Source organism: Stegostoma tigrinum, chromosome 20 (assembly GCF_030684315.1).
Source record: "Stegostoma tigrinum isolate sSteTig4 chromosome 20, sSteTig4.hap1, whole genome shotgun sequence".
In the NCBI taxonomy this organism is placed as follows: Eukaryota; Metazoa; Chordata; class Chondrichthyes; order Orectolobiformes; family Stegostomatidae; genus Stegostoma; species Stegostoma tigrinum.
The window spans coordinates 23,428,576-23,446,733 of NC_081373.1; the positions used below are offsets into that span (position 1 = coordinate 23,428,576).

The following is an 18,158-nucleotide window of genomic DNA, read 5'->3' on the forward strand; positions in this document are numbered from 1 at the left end:
ATCTAAATCACACTGTTGTTTTAAAACAACCATTATGTCGAATAGTGGTTTCCTTCCAAATACTTGATTTTGTTTGCAGAAGACTTCCTTGACAGTTGTACAAATGGATTTCTTAAACTTCCCATTCAGTAGCCATTTCATGCATTTTCCTTGCTTGGCTTTGTCGAGCAGCTTAGATTCTGTTACGGAAATTGGGGCCACACTTAAACAGAAAACCACAGATTGGTTTGAAAACTCAACACTGCAGCTTCATACTTTGGAATTTTCATTTTTCTTTAAAGTCTGTTGTGAAAAGTAAAGTTCTATCAGTGTATGATGAGGCTTTTTGCAAAGAAAATTTGTGGTTCATTATCACTTCTCTGGTTCTTTTTTTTTATATGTGGGGTTATCTTGCTCTCTGTTTACTTCTCACATACTTTGTGTGTTATTGTTCCTGAATCTAACTCTGAGTTGAACCTTGACAGCAATGGGTGGGTTATGATGGGGAATAGTTTCAAACAGGAAACCCAGAGGTTCAGCTTTCCCACTGATGCCATGGCGTTTTGACTCCACATTGTGCCTACTTTTGGTTTGACAAATCCTCTCTGCCAAGAGGCAGCCTGATTGACAATCCGTCCTGGGGCAGGCTACAGCAACATATAAGTCAGTGCTACATGCCTAGCTTTGCAAAGCTACCCAACTTCCCGACAACTGTTTGGCTTCCTGAGATCCCAGAAATCTACTTAGCACTGTTTAAAAGAAAAAGGCTCCTGAAATCATGTAGGACAGAGATGAGAAATTATTTCGCTGGAAGAGTTGTATATCTTTGGTATTGTCTACCCCAGAGTGTTATGGACACTCCGGTGTTGCATGTATCTCGGTCTGTCGAGGAGTAGGCAGGAAAATGGAGTTGGGGCAGATAATGAGCCACAGCTGTATGGAGTAGAGAAACAGGTTTGAGAGGCCATACAGAACAACATGGCTCCTATTCCTTTTGTTCTTCGAAACAACATTTAAGTGCACAATGAATCTTGTGATTGCAGGTTGGGTACTTACACCTTGTCCTAGCTCTCCTAAATACAGAACTGGGCAGGTTGGTGGAACCATCAGTTGTGGATTTGAGATTTTTAAAAATTTTTATCATCTCATCTAACCCCAGGCATGGTTTTGCCAGTTTCATCCCTTTGAGTCTCTGTGTTGAACGTTTAAACCTATGGCTCAGTGTCTCAGTATACGAATATATTGCTGTCTCTTTCCCTCTTCTTGTTCCACAGTAGCTTTCTTTAAAAAACAAATTGGCAACTGTCCCTCTCAAAAAGTAATATCAAGATAAACTTATGAAGTCAAAAAACTACAGCTTTGAGGATAACATAGTGCAACTGTGGACCAGACCAAGCCCCCTCAAAAATATCAAAATGATAGGATCTAGGCTAACTCTTATTTTGTTTAAAGACAAGTCAAAGGTGCTGTGTTCCCGATGTAATTCAATTGGTTACACCACATAGCTTTAACAAAACCTACTTGGTTCTTACCCTGTTGTTAAAATACAGACAAAAGAAAGAAGAATTGGTATAATTTTAACTCTAATATTCTGTTAGGTTTTCCAATAGATTATCTACCTACAAACCAGTAACTGCTGCAATATATTTACATCCCCTTGGCAAAGCAAAGACATGAAAACAGATTGTCCCACATGCGATCCTGGCAGCGGAGAAAGAAAGTTCTGGTAGACAGAACTCCAGCTTTTTGCTATGGCCAAGAAAGATGTAACAGCTTCCACAACCATCTTCAAAACCCCAAGAACTAAAATAGAACACTCGTTCTGTTGGCGCCTGACTTCATCCATTCATGTTGCATCTATTGGTCCAGTATTTTACATAAAAAGCCGCCAAGATCTCACAAGCTATTGACTGTATTGTCTTTGAATAGACAGCTCATCGCCTATAGCTCAAAATCTTTCTTCAGAAAAAAGAACAAAATAAACCTCTTAAAACCATAGTATCATCAGAACTGCTAATGTACAAGGGCACATGCTTGATTTATGCTTTTGCAACAAATTGTGACTAAAAACAAAATATGTGGAGGAATATGTGATGTACTTTTCTTAAAAGATGTAATAAATAAAAATTCAACTGCACTGTGTGGCCATAGCTAGAAATCTTGGGGATGTCAGCTGAAATTGGTAGCTGGTCCTCCCTGTCTTTTCAATTCTAAAGATTAAGAAGTGAAAAGTAACAGTACCAACATGGTTCTTTTTGAACCTATTGCTAGTTTAATTTTTAAAAAGTTGTTTCAATGTTTCAGCTGCAGAGTAACATTGGAAATCAATCCCCAGGATATTGAGGCTGAGATGCAGCTATCACAAGGATTGCTCACGATGTACAGAACACAGATCAATTGCTTTATTTCAGTTAAAGCTCTTAAATGCTTTTAAGCAAGGGAATTCTTGATTCTGGCATAGCTGTTTATGTTTTAGCCATTGTATGCAGGGGAAGTTATATCCTGCTGTTTTCTACCATTGTCAACAGTTTGGTCGATGCTAATATGAATATTGTTTCAACCTGTGGAGTAATAGAATTGAACACCATGGAAACAGACCCTTAAATCCATCTTTCCATGCCAACCAGATATCCAAATTAATCTAGTCCCATTTGCCAGCATTCTGTCCACAACCCCCTCAATCCTTCCTATTCATATACACATCCAGATACCTTTTTAAATGTAGAAACGGTACCCACCTCCACCACTTCCTTATGCAGCATTCCATACATGCATCACCCTCTGTGTGAAGAAGTTGCCCCTTCGGTCCCTTTTGAATCTTTCCTCTCTCTCCTTAAATCTGTGCCCTCTAGATTTGGACTCTCTCACCCTATCCATGCCCCTCATGATTTTATAAACTTCTAAAAGGTCACCCCTCAGCCTTTGACACTGATCATTTGAAGTCATTCCTTGTTTAGAAAATTATGATTTGATGGGTTTTTTTTACCCGATGTAAACTGCTAAATATGAAGTTCCATTTTTCTAAATGGTAAGTGTGCCAGTAGTTATTGCTGGTCAGGGCTTGAGGGCAATTAATCTCCTTTTGTATTTTTTGATGACTACTGTTTAGACTTTATTGCTGCCTGCGAATAAAATATTTTCTTGCTCAATCCTTATAAAGTAGAAATGTGAAAATGTGAAGAACTGCATAATTTTCTGCGAATGTAATATGCTGAACTGAGTTTTTTTAAAACCTTTTTTGACTTCATGTGAATGACAAAGCTAGTAACTTAAAATTTATGCAGTTTTAATATCTGTAGCAAACTCACATAGAATGAGTGTTCTGTATAATTTCTTAGACAAGTGCAATTTCATTTCAGGCAGATTGAAAGAACATCCTCTGAAATGGCATAGAATTTCCAGTAAAGGTCATTAAGCTACCATATTTTTGGAGTCCTTGCTGTTCTCCATCAGGAATGGTGTATTTGAAAGAAAAGGACAATTCAAAGAAAGCAGCTGCATTTTAGTTTTAATTGATATTCAAACAGTCTGCACAGTAATGTTATGCAGTATGCTTTTCTAAGGATCAAAGAACCAGAATTTTCTTTTAATGTTTAATGACCTCTCAGAAGAAAATAGAAGGGGCAACCATATTGGGCAATAAGACTGAATCTTGTGTTAGGCAGGATTTGTCAAGAGTGTGAAGAATAATCATTATAGGGGACTGTGCTATCAGGGTCACAGACAGGAGATTCCGCAGCAGTGAGTGTGAATCTCAGATAGTATGTTGCTTTCCTTTTGCCAGTATTAAGGATGTCTCAAAATGTTTGAAACATATTGTCAAAGGGGAGAGTGAGAAGCCGGATGTGATTTTACACATTGGTAGGAATGACATAGTGAAGGAAAAGATTATGCCTTTATGGAGTGAATTAAGAGGTTAGGTAGAAAATTTAAAAATCAGAACCTCAAAAGTAGTGCTCAGGCTTAGTCTTGGTGCTAGGCTCACAGGGGCGAAGGAATAGAAGGATAAAGGAGATGAATTAGTGTTTGAAGAAGTAGTGTAATGTTCAGAGATTTAGGTTCTTGGATCAGTGGGATCTCTTCTGGGGCAGAAAGATCTAGTGACTCAGTGACTAGTTGTGTGCCTCAGGGATTGGTGTTGGGACTGCAATTATTTACAGTTTATATGGATGATTTGGAGTTGGGGACGATGTGTAGGGTGTCAAAGTTTGCAGATGACACTAAGACGAGTGGCAGAGTGAAGTGTGCAGAGGACTGTGAAACTTTGCAGAGGAACCTAGATACATTGAGTGAGTGGGCAAAGGTCTGGCAGATGGAATACAATGTAAATAAATGTGAAGTCATACATTTTGGTAGAAGGAATAGTAAAAAAGATTATTACTTAAATGGTAAAAAGTTGCAGCATGCTGCTATGCAGAGGGACCTGGGTGCCCTTGTGCAGGAATCACAGAAGGTTGGTCTGCAGGTACAACAAGCGATTAGGAAGGCAAATGGAATTTTGCCCTTCATTGCTAAAGGGATTGAGTTTAAAAGCAGAGAGGTTATGTTGCAGCTGTACAAGGTGCTGGTTAGGCCACACCTGGAATACTGTGTGCAGTTTTGGTCTCCCTACTTGAGAAAAGATGTACTAGCACTGGAGGGGGTGCAGAGGAGGTTCACTAGGTTGATTCCAGATTTGAGGAGTTTGGCTTCTGAGAAGAGACTGAGTAGATTGGGATTATATTCATTGGAATTCAGAAGATTGAGGGGGGGGATCTTATAGAAACATATAAAATTATGAAGGGAATAGATAAGGTAGAAGTAGACAGGATGTTCCCACTGGCAGGTGAAGCTAGGACAAGAGGGCTTAGCTTCAAGATTAGGGAGAGCAGATTTAGGACTGAATTGAGAAAGAACTTCTCCACTCACAGGGTTGTTAACCTATGGAATTCCTTGCCCAGTGAAGTAGTTGATGCTACTTCAGTAAACGTTTTTAAAGCTAAGGTAGATTTTTTTAAAACAATAAAGGAATTAAGGGACATGGTGAGAGTGTGGGTAAGTCGATCTGAGTCCACGAAAAGACCAGCCATGACCTTATTGAATGGCGGAGCGGGCTGGAAGGGCCGAATGGCCTACTCCTGCTCCTAGTTCTTATGTTACGTTATGATCTGTTCAAAAGGATGGGTTTCACTTGAACTGGAAGGGGACCAATATCCTAGCAGGGAGATTTGCTAGTTCTATTAAGGGATACTGTGAACTAATAAAGTGGTGTGGTGGCAGGAGATGGGTTTGGAGGGATTGTAAGTAGTAGAGTGAATAGGAAGATACATGAGGACGGTTCTGAAATTAATTAGAAAAGATAAACACGAGCAAGTCACAGAATGAAGTAACTCAGAAGAATTCAACTGCATTTATTTCAATGTGAGGGACCTTACAGGTAAGACTTGAACTCGGGGCATGTTTGGAACATGCTATTAGGACGTCTTAGCTATTACTGAAACTTGGCTGAGGGATAGAGAGAACTGGCAGTTCGATGTTCTAGGTTACAGATGCTATTAGAAGGATAGAAAAGAAGGTAAAAGAGAAGTGACATTTTTGATGGGAGAAATCATTACTGCTGTAACGAGAGAGGATATTTCTGAAAAATGATCCACTGAAAATATATGGGTTGAAATTAGAAATAAAGGAATGACCACATTGATGGGATTATACCATACCCCCACCAATAGTCAGAGGAAAATTGAGAATAAATTGGTAGAGATCTTGGATATATGTAAGAATAACAAGGTTGTAAGAGCAATTTTCCAAACATTGACTGAGATTGCCATAGTGCTAAAAGTTTGGATAGTGAAGACTTTGTTAAACATGTATAAGAATGTATTATTCATCAACATGGCGATGTTCCTATGAGAGAAGGAGCAAAATTTGACTTTCGCTTGGGTAATAAGGCAGGGTGAGGTCCTGCAGTCTTAGTAGGGGAACACTTTGGGACTAGTGATTATAATTTTATTAGTTTTGAAATATTATGGAAAAGGATAAGCCTTCCATAAAAGTTAAAGATTTTAATTGGAGTAAGGCAAATTTTTATGGTGTAAGCCAAGAACTTTTAAATGTTGATTGGAGTAGACTGCTTGCTGGTAAAGGGACAACTGACAAATGGAGATTTTCAAAAGTGAGAGAACGAGAGTTCAGAATCATTATGTTCCTGTTAGAGTGCAAGGTAAAGCTGGTCAGATTAAGGAACAATGAATTAATAAAGATATAGAGGTTCTAGTCAAGAATGAAAAAGAATTGTGTATATATACAACTGGGCTCAAATGAGCCTCTTGAACAATATAAAGGGTGTAAGGGAATTCTTATGAGGGAAATTCGGAAGGTAAAGAGGGGTATCACATAGCCGTGGCAGATAAGATTAAGGATAATCCAAACAGTTTCTACAAGTACGTAAAGAGCAAGAATAAGGCCCCTTAAAGATCAGTAAGGTTGTCTTTGTGTTGAACCACATGTCAGCTGTTACTGTGGAGAAAGAATTGGAGGCTTCAAAACTTGGAAATAAATATTGATATTTTTTAAAACTGTTCACGTTAAGGAGGAAGTGCTGGAGGTCTGAGAAAACATGAAGGTTGATAATCTCTGAGACCCTGATCAAATATTTGCCAGGATGATATGAGAAATTGCAAGGCCCCTTGCAGAAATGTTTGTATCATCTATAACTATGGGCAAGATGCAGATGAATGGAAAGTGGCTAATGTTGTGCTTTTGTTTAAGAAAGGATGTAAGGAAAAGCCTGGGAATTGTAGACCTATGAGTCTGACTTCAGTGTACGGTAATTTGTTGGAGGTGATTCCAAAAGAATATATGCATTTGAAGAGGCAAGCAGTGATTAGCAATAGTCAACGTGGTTTTGTACAAGGGAGGTTGTGTCTGTCACACTTGTTTGGGTTTTTGAGGAGGTAACCAAGAAGATTGATGAGGGCAGAGAGGTAGACAGTTTTTCTTCGGACTTTAGTAAAACATTTTGACAAGGTTCTACATGGTAGACTAATTAGTAATGTTAGATCACATAGGATTCAACGTGAGCTTGCCAATTGGCTACAACGTTATCTTAATGACAGGAGACGGATTGGTGACGGAGGGTTGTTTTTCAGACTAGAGGAGTATGTCCAGTGGTTCCACAGGGATTGGTGCTGTAACCATTTTTGTTTATCATTTATATAAATGATTCATATGAGACCGTAGAATACAGTAGCAATTTACTGTCACATGCATTTTTACAAAAAAAAGTGAAATACAAAGAAACCTACAGCACAGGAACAGGCCCTTCAGCCCTCCAAGCCTGCGCCGATCAAGATCCTCTGTCTAACCTGTCATCTATTTTCTAACGGTCTGTGTCCATTTGCTCCCTGCCCAGCCATGTACCTGTCCAAATATATCTTAAAAGACGCTAACGTGTCTGCGTCTACCACCTCTGCTGGCAATGTGTTCCAGGCACCCACCACCCTCTGTGTAAAGAACTTTCCACACGTATCACCCTTAAACTTTCCTTCTCTCACTTTGAACTCATGACCCCTAGTAATTGAGTCCCCCACTCTGGGGAAAAAGCTTTTTGCTATCCACCTTGTCTATACCCCTCATGATTTTGTAGACCTCAATCAGGTCCCCCCTCAATCTCCGTCTTTCTAATGAAAACAATCCTAATCTATTCAACCTCTCTTCATAACGAGCACCCTCCATACCAGGCAACATCCTGGTGAACCTCCTCTGCACCCTCTCCAAAGCATCCACATCCTTTTGGTAATGTGGCGACCAGAACTGTACACAGTACTCTAAATGTGGCCGAACCAACGTCCTATACAACTGCAACATGACCTGCCAACTCTTGTACTCAATACCCCGCCCAATGAAGGAAAGCATGCCATATGCCTTCTTGACCACCTATTGACCTGCGTTGTCACCTTCAGGGAACAATGGACCTGAACACCCAGATCTGTCTGTTCATCAATTTTCCCTAGGACTTTTCCATTTACTGTATAATGTTTTATAATTCGCCATACTATGGTACCCATATTAATGACAGAAGTCATAGATAAGAAGGAGTAAGTAAAAATTAAGACAGAGTTCATCTCAGATCAACTTCAGTTTGGGGAAAGTCAATTAAGATGATAACGCTGAATTACCCAGAAACTGTCACAGAAGGAGACCTCCGTGCCAGGACAAGACCACACCTGGAGACTGCCACACCAAGCTGAGACCACCTCAATGGGATAAAAGGCTGCCACAACTGGAGAATGCCAGTTCAGGCTGGAACACAAGAATTCCACACTGGGACAGGATGGAATCACCAAGCTGGGCTGCAGGAATATCCGGACGCCGAAGAAGACCTTCACATTAATGAGACCTTCGTGCCAGGGCAGACTGGTGAACCTGGAGATAGCCATTCCAAGCGGAGGTTGCCTCAGTGGGAGAATACCACACAAGGCCAAAACTGGCATGCAGGCTGGAAGCCTCCTCTTTGCTGTACCCAGGATGGGGGAAGACGCCATCAGCCGAAGAAACTAAAAAAGGGAAGACAGAGTCAGTAAGTTTGTGGATGACACAAATTGGTGGTGTAATGGACATTGAAGATGGTTGTCCAAGATTACAAAGAGATCTTGATCAATAGGGGCAATGGGCTGAGGAATGGCAGATGGAGTTTAATTTGGATAAATGCAAGGTATTATACTTTAGTAAAACAAACAAGGGTAGGACTTATACAATTAATGGTATACCTTGGGTGGTGTAGAACAGAGACACCTAGATGTTCAGCTACATAATTTTTTGAAATCTGCTTCACAAGTAGACAGGGTGGTGAAGAAGGCATTTGCCACACGTGCTTTCTTTGCTTAGATCTTTGAGCATCGGAGTTGGGATGTCATGTTTAGGTTGTACAGGATGTTGATGAGGCCTCTTCTGGAGTACTGTGTGGGGTTGCTGGTTGCCCTAATATAGGAATGATGTTATTAATCTGGAGAATGTTCAGAAAAGATTTACTAGGATGTTTCTGGGAGTGGAGGTTTGAGTTATAAAAATAGGTTAGGGCTTTTTTCACTGGGGCGTAGGAGGTTGAGGGTTGACCTGATAAAATCATGAGGAGTATGTATAGGGTGAGTAGCAGGTGTCTTTTCCCTTCAGGTGAGTAATTGTAAATCTAAGGGGCATATTTTTAAGATGAGAGGGGAAAGATTTAAAAATTACAAGAGGGGCAACTTTTTTACACAGAACACTTTGTGTGTGGAATGTACTTCGAGAAGAAATGGTGCACACAGGTTCAGTTACAACATTTAAAAGACATTTGGATAAAAACGTGAATAAGAAATATTCGCAGGGTTATGAGTCAATTCTAGGCAGGTGAGACTAGTTTAGTTTAGGACTATGGTTGGCACGGTCTGGTCGGTCCAAAGCGTTTGTTTTCGTGTTGTATGACTCCATGACTTACATGTATTTCAGACAATTCTGAGTGGAAATGTTTAGAAGAAGAGTAGGGTTTGTAATCTCTTCACCACATTCTGCTTATTATTAGATTACAACAGACCTACTCATTAATATTTTTGCCAATTCCTTTGATGCCTTATCAATTTGAACAAAACCTTATCAATTTGAAAGTTTTCATTGACCCATCCTCCACAGGCTCTGTTGGGGAAAGAACCTTTCTAATGCCTTTTGTCTGAAAATATGTCTTTTGCGAGCTGGCTATCTATTTCTAAGATAATATCCCAATATTCTGGATTCTCCAGTGGAAGGAGATTGCAGCTCTGTCTCTACCATGTCAAATTCCTTTTCTATTTTAAACACCTCAGATAAACTTGGAGCATTCAGATCAGAGTATTTGAAAATGTTTCAGCCTTTACAAAACACACGAGGTATCTCTAAACTTACTCTGAATCTCAATCTTTATTATTTCTTGATTGCTGATGCAGCATGGTAAACATCCCTAACTAATATTTGTATAATTGTAAATTTAATCTATGGGTTTTTTTAAAGCAAGAAACACTTGACAAGGTGAAGACTTTGCTGAGAAAGTGGGTACGGTTATTGAAGCAAAACTCTCAATATCGCAATCACAGAATGAATCCCTGCCCCGAGACATATGCTAATCTTAGAGTGGCCAGAAACAAATTGCAATGAATAGCAAGGAATTAGTTCTTGGTCTGGATCTGCATGAGAAGATTCAAATTTCTTTCTGAAAACTGGTCTCATGAAGTAAGTAGGATCAGATGAAGAAAACAACAAACTTTCAGTCAAAAAGATTGCACCACCTAAATCCATTAATAGAAACATCATTCCTTACAGAGCCAAAGAGAAGAATGCTGCACTGAACACTTGATAAACATTTCCTCAGAAATAATATTTAGAGATGAGATATGTTAAGTGTAATCCTCAGGATTCGATCATCAAGAAGCTTGAATAAGAAATGCATATAAATAAATTTGTAGTGAAGGTATTATGTTGGAAAGTCAGAAGCTGTGTTGGTAAAGTGACTAAAATTGTAAAGAATGATAGGAAATTTAAAAAGACCATTAGGTATAGAGGGACCTTGATTTACAAATTTTCAAGTTATGAGAGCTTGTACTTATGAAAGCCATCTTATAGTGGGTTGTGATTGTGACATACGAACATTTCCTGTACTTGTTTACGCTTCCTTTAGGTTGTCCTGCATTGTGTTTTGACTTGCATGTAAATTTACTTGTGAACAGATTCCAGAACAGAACGGGTTTGCAACAGAGGCTGCCTGTACCGCAAATGTGTGAGTTAAATGTGTTTCCAAATGGCAGCAACATCAGCAGATCCTAAAGTCTATAACAGGCTGAAGAATAGGCTGATCTGTTTCCATGTCCGTTTTCTTTGCTGTTTTCTCAATGAAGTACAAGATAAATACCTTCAGAATATTATATTCTGGGTATATATGAGTGCAGATCATTGAAAGTAGCAGGGCAGGTAGAGAGCACGTTAAGTTAAACATTGACTTTATAAATAGGGGCATAAAGTACAAGTGCAAGGAGGTGATGTTGATCTTGTATAAAACACTTTAATTGGACCTCAGTTAGAACATTGCATACAGTTCTAGACGCCACGTTATAGGAAGGATGTGAACACATTAGAAAGAGTGCAGAAGCTGTTTACAAGAACGATCCCACGAATGAGGAACTTCAGTAATGAGGATGTATTAAAGACATTGGTCCTCTCCTCCTTGGAGATCTGATAGAGGTTTTCAAAATGATGAGTGTGTTGGGTAGCTCAGATGGTGAGAAACTGTTGCCACTCAAAAGGAAGAACAAGACAGCATACATTTAAAGTGGTTTGCAAAAGAAACAAGGGTGAAGTAAAGAAAAACTGCTTACTCAATGAGTAGTTGGAATGTGGAATGCACTGTCTGTAAGTATTGTGGAGGCAGATTCAATTCAGACATACAAAAGAGTATCAAATGATCATTTGACTAAAATAACTTGCAAGGGTATGCGAAAACCAGCAGGTTGGCAGTATGTAATAATACTCATTGAACTGAGCAGGCACAGTGTTCAGAATGGTCTCATTCTGCATCATAGTCTTTCTGTGTTTTGGTGAAGTACTTGTGGCAGGAGTAAATTGTCATATCTAATGACTATATTCTCAAATATGTGCCCTATGATATCTTGGTCACCCAAATTAAGATGAAAAATGGGCATATCCCACAACATCTCTTTTATGGCAGACTTCTATATAGCTCCTTTTAGAATTTGTGCTGTAGGTACCATATTTAAGGCCCAGGTGTGCTCCAGGTCAAACTTTGGCAGCCAGAAATAGCCCTTTACAGTATATACAACAAACTGTGAAAGGCTATTCCTAGGGACAACTTAGGTTTAGGTTCGAAGAGGCACTTGTAAACCCTTAATGTTAATTCTTTAACTGAGAAAATATGGCTAACAACAGATGTCAGTGAATAGTTGTACTACACCAAGGAGATGCGGCGATATCTTAGAAAGAGGTAAGAGGAAAGTGTTTCAGAAATTAAGAAGGCCAAGGCTGCTGTTTTTGGACGCATGATTTATATCTACGCTACATGTAGTGGTGATTTTTGCTCAAGAATTTTGCTGTTTGTTTTTAATCATGGAAATAAGTAAATTACTTTGGGGTTGATGCCACCATCTTTTGAGATGCAAGCCTTTCACAGAATTTATTCTGATGAATCAGAAGGGTCATTTTCTCTGCTTTGTATTCATACTTTTTGAGGGAATGGAAAACATTCCATTAACCTTTTTGAACTTGAATAATATAGAAGAATCCTTTCAGTGTGGCAACTAGCCATTTGGTCCAACTGGTCTCCACTGACTCTCCAGAGAGCATCCAACTCAGACTCTCCCACCCTACCGTCTCCCTGTAACCCTGTATTTCCCATGGCTGATCCACCCAACCTATACATTAGGCAGTCCTCCTAACCCGCATATCTTTTGGACTGTGGGAGGAAAACGGAGCATCTGAAGGAAACCCATGCAGACACGGGTGAGAATGTGCAAATTCCACACAGACAGTCACTCAAAGCTGGATTTGAATCTGGAATCCTGGCGCTGTGAGGCAGCAGTGCTAACCATTGAGCTGCCGTGCTACCCACTAGCTTTTACAGATTCCTGTACAAGGACATCAAATTCATTTCCGGTTCCATGGGTTGACTCCAACTCAGAAAATATTCTAATTTATCTTTCTCGCGCAATTAGGTAACCTCACACTTGCATGTATTGAAAGCCATTTGCTGCAGTTTTGTCCATTCAATTAATTTGTCTCTAATTTTTCAACTTCCTTTTCCCATCTGCACAATTTGCTGCACCTCATTACTTGGCATCATCTGCAACTTCATGAACCCTATTCATGACCTTGCTCCAAGTCATTAATATGCATCATGAAATGCTGAGACCCCAGTAGAATTGCTTCTGAAATATCACATCACATTACACTAATCTAAGTATATCCTTTTATCTATACACTGTTATCTCCTAAATCTCTTTTATTCATCTATCACAGTTATCTCCCATTCTGTGTTTTAGTATTGAATGACTTGTGAGAAACTTAGCAAATGCCTCCTAAGAGTGCATTAAGATAACTTGCAGGGGGATTTTTGTAAAGATTGTGCCAGCACCCTCCTCCATAGCCAGAAATAGACAAAACTAATCCCGCATAAATCAATGCTGACTTTTTGTTTGACAAGCTTACACTCGAACAAATGTACAGTAACTTTGTAGAACACAGCAAGACAGGCAGCATCTGGAGGAAAGGAGCAGGAAATGTTTTGGGTATTAGCCTTCTTCAGTAACTTTGTACCCGGTGTTAGATTTCAGTAACAAGTCTGGATCTGATGTTGAATGTGTTTAGGTTTGAAGTTGCCTGGGGCTGCGTTTTACTAAAAATGAGTTAAGTTTCAATTTCTGGGAGTTTCACGAAGTATCCCTCACCATGAGCTTAAGTGAGTTTCTCTTAATTCTCTGCTGCTCACCTCATTTATGTATGCACCATTCTCTACGGTGCTGCGCTGAACCTATCATGCGATTCACAGCAGCAAAGTACTCTCTGCTGGGATCTCCCAAATTTGCATCACTGACACCGTTTTTAAAGTCAGGCTGTGCTCCAGGTCAAACCCTGGGAGCCAGGAAAGGCCTTTCACAGCACATGCAGTGAGATGGAAACAATAAAGAAAACTATGTGAGGACTCATAGGTGGTATGGGAGATACTCCATTGGAAATAGAATCTCACATCAGTAAGTATGTTGCCAGCGTTACATTATCATCTGTCTGACTGACTGTCATTCTAAATGCAGCATAAGAATGAAACTATAGTGTCTGCCCTTCTTTGGCATCATGCCATGTTAGAACTCTGTCTGAGGGTGTTGTTCCTCTTTCACCAAAGCCCAGTGTAGCATAAAACCTTGTTCAAACAGTTCAAAGTGTTGATTTTTACTGAACACAGGAAAAACAAAGAATAAGAAGGTGTTGCATTTGCTTGTAGGAGTAAACAGGGCCTGCCTGACTTTTCAATAACAACAAATTTACAGTCAATGAATGATAACCTCATCCAACTCACATCTTTTGGAAGCTGGTAACAGCTGAGTTTTATTTGCCATGTTGCACCTGACAGAGTAGTGCACCATCATGTTAATGATGATCCACTTGCTCAGTGTCCTCAACTTCCACCCTGGGAGGCTGCTGCTCTCCCAGCTATTCAGCATCCATCACATCACCTCTTTGCCTGCTCCAGGGTGTTGTTAGAGCACAGCATGCAAGAATCTTGTGGCACACTGATTGGAGTGCATTGTAAGACCACATCCACACCCCAAACAAAAACGATAATCTGAGCCCTCATCTTCATGAGGCCTATTGACTGATCTATAGCAGCCCTGGTGGAAGAATGGTACAATGCTCACTGCACTGTTAAGATTCTTGTCTTGCTGTTCAAACCATGGCTGGAAACTCAAAACTTTTTTTTCACTCTGAGGACTTCATTTTTTACAACCCTGCCTTATTTTACTGACTGACTCACCATTGGCCATGTCATTCAGGACTGGATAGAATCCACCGGTGGTTTCCCTTTCCTTAAAAAATAGAATTGCATTTGAAATTTTCAGTCCGGTTATTTGAGAGAATTTTGGAAAATAATGGGTTATAAATCTGAAATTTCTTTTACTTGTTTCCGTTCCCTAGGATGGAAGCCATTAGGTTTAGGAGGTTTATCTATTGTTGTTAAGCATTTTTTTAATCCATTGTTTTTCTTCCCTTTTAAGATATTTAGAGTACCTTGTATCATTTAATATTCTGACTCTTTCTTCAAGAAGAAACAAATACCAATATTCATTTGACAAGTATTTATTCATGATCTATTATGGCCTTGCCTGCAACTGTAGTTAATGGACCATATTCTCTTTACTGCTGCCTTTCTCCGAATATCTTTCTGAAAACTTTTGTTTTCTTTAATATTCCTTGCAAGACTTTTTTTAAAATCCTTGTTCCCTTTGTGCACTTCACTGATTGCTTTGTAACTTCTTTGTCTCTGGATTTATATTTACTATGCACTTTATGGAAGTCTTTTCTTTTAGCTAGACTAGAGGTGGGGAACCTGCAGCCTTAAGGCTACATGCGGCCTAGTTGCAGTCTTCTGCCTATTTATCGTCAAATACTAAATCCACCTCTTCAAATTTATGTACTATTTTTAAAATTTTTACTGGTAATTCAGTCATGTCAAAACTAGGAAAAGGCCGCTAAAGGAAGAGAACAGAGTATTCAGTAAAGAATGGGAATTGCAGTATTACGTAGTTGCTGTGAATGATAAAATGATGTCTTTTCTCTGCAACACCATAATTGCGACAGTGAAGAAATACAATGCGTATCAATGTTATGCAACTCATAAGGACTGCAGATATGCTAAACTGGAAGGAGAACCCCGAATGTCTGCACTAAAGAAAATGAAAGCTCAAAAGCAGCAGCAGCAACTACTTAAAATGAGGTCAGGACAAGGGACTGACACCACTGAACCAACTTATAAAGTACGTGGAAGAAGAAGTAAGCCGTGTAGTGATGTGGAAATCATAAGGGAATGCATTGTTGAAGTTGTAGAATGTTTACATTCAGACTACCCCTTTCAAGAAGGACCATAACTGATCAACAACATGAATTAGCTGTCAATGTAACAGAACAACTTCATACAATATGCCAAAGTGCAGACATTGATTATTTGATTGCCTTGGATGAATCCGCTGACATTACTGTCTCAGCACAGATTTTTTTTATTCATGTTTGAACTGTGAGTTTTCATTGCCACAAAGAGTTTCTGGCTTTGGGTACCCTTACGGTGAGGACACGTGGAATTGACATCTTCACTATCTTCAAAGAAAATTGCTGTGAGGCAAAACTGAATTTATGTAAGTTAGTAAGTATGCACAGACGGTACACTTTCAATGAGAGGAAAATGTGAAGGATTTGTTGTGTTACTACAGAAAGAATTGCCAGATCCAGAAACTTTGATTTACTTTCATTGCTTTTTGCAACAATAGAATCTCTGCCAAATCTACTGTTTTAAGTGACACATTAAATAAAGTTACGGCTATTGTAAACTACATACAAACACATCACGGCATTGCTAATTTCACAACATGTTTCAGCTTGATGATGAAACATTCAATGTGGATCTGCCATGTCATTCTGTTGTGTGCTGGTTGTCACTAGGACAAATACTTTTTTATCTTTGCAAAAACGAAATACAAGATTTTTTTAGAGGAACTGAATGAACCATGTGAATTATCAGAAGAGGATTTCTATAGAAATGTTGCATTTTTGAGCGATATAGTGTCAAAGCCAAATGATCTGAAAATTTTTTTGCAAAGTGAAACTAAATCCACATATGATTTGTAGCTAAAAATCCAGGCATTTTGGAAAAGGCTGACCTTTTTTCGAAACTCTCCTTACCCGATTTGAACTTTCTGCTGAACGCCTTCCTGAACTGGCAAAGGGTAACTAACGAACAGGATGCAAGCAAATCATTAAGGAAACACGGTGTGAAAGAATACACAGCTGTTCTAGACTCCCTGATTGAAGAATACAATGGTTTGCAGATTTTGAGAAACATGATCTCACACTGAAATTAGCTTTTCAACTACACCTGGTTGATGTCTCCAAAGCATCTGATGACTTACAGTTGTAATTGATTGAGCTCTCGGAAGATAATATTCTCAAGTCTCTACTTGATACTAAGAAGGATCCCATTGAAATATGGAAAATTGTCATTGAATACTCACATCCACGTCAACATGCTTGCCCAATGCGGTCTTGTTTTGGCACAACCTACTGTTGTGAATCAACATTTTAATATGTGACACAAATTAAAATGCACATGAGATGTCATGTGATGGATATTCAGCTGGAGGACCATTTAAAGCTATGGTTAATGATATTGGAACCAAATATCCGATTCCTGTCTCACAACAAGGAACAGCAAAAAAAGTCATTAAATGGTTTATGGAGCTGGAGGAACACAGCTTTTCTTAAGAAGGGTCCCGACTCTCAACATCAGCTTTCCTGTTCCTCTGATGCAACCCGGCCTGCTGTGTTCATCCAGCTCCACACTGTGTTATCTCAGACTCCAGAACCTGCAGTTCTTGCTATCTCATTAAATAGTTTGTTGTCTGTGTTTTTCACTTCTTATTAGTTCTATTATCAATTTGGCCAAACAAATAAATGTGTCTTTGCTGAATTTTTATTTTGTTTAAAGTCCTCATGTAAAGCAGGTTTTAATTAAAGTAAGTAAATATGTCCACAAAAATATGACATTTTGTTGTATGTGTTCAGCTCTGTGTGCAGCCTCGTAGGATCTCGGTTAGATAAAACGTGGCCTTCCATTGTTAAAAGGTTCCTCACCCCTGAGCTAGACTATCTATTTATTATCTTGCTTGTTGACTGTGATTGCTTAACTCCACAAATAGAACCTTTGCCTTTTAGGGTTAAGTACTGGTTTATCATAAATATTTATTTTATAACTTCCGATTGTCACCAATAATATTTTGCCTATTCTACAGTAGTTATTTTGTATCCAATGTTTATCTTAAAATTGAAGCCTTTTTTTAAATTGTCCATTCTCGCTGTCAAACATAATATTGAATCTACCCATGTTATGGTAATGATTCATAATGAGTTTTATTTTCCATCAGATTGCTAACTCATTCTGATATGAAGGAAAAATTACTGAGGTGGTAAATTTTATTTGTAAGGGAAATTTAAAATAATTTTGAATATGCAAAATCATGACCATTTTAAATTAACTGTTTTAATGGATATGCTAGAAAAGAAAGTTATTTTATAGAATTCCGTCAAATGTGTACAGAACATATCAGGGGGTGGAGGGGGATTGAAATTGTTTTTAACAGTAACAACCTATAGCTTAACATACTGCAGTTATTTAAGGTGCTTTCTGAGGTGATGGACAAAGACAATTCAGTGGTTAACACTGATGTGAAATTTTAGAAAGTTTTTGTGGTCATTCTCTGTTAAATTAACAAAAAATCTTATGAGTTGCAGATTTGCCAATCTATTGTTCAGAAGACTGTAAACTGGTTTAGCAGCAGAAGACAGAGATTGCAATAAACGGGAAGTGTTCTGTTTGGGGAAACAGGAGGAAATAGTCATCTATGCTCACCTGTCTTGAAGTCATT

At 38.9% G+C, this 18,158-nt stretch overlaps 1 protein-coding gene across 3 annotated transcripts in view; it reads left to right on the plus strand.

Annotated features, from left to right (window-relative positions):
* Nucleotides 1–18,158, plus strand: part of ccdc186 (coiled-coil domain-containing protein 186) — a 118,032-nt gene that overhangs the window by 79,160 nt on the left and 20,714 nt on the right. The window lies entirely within an intron of this gene.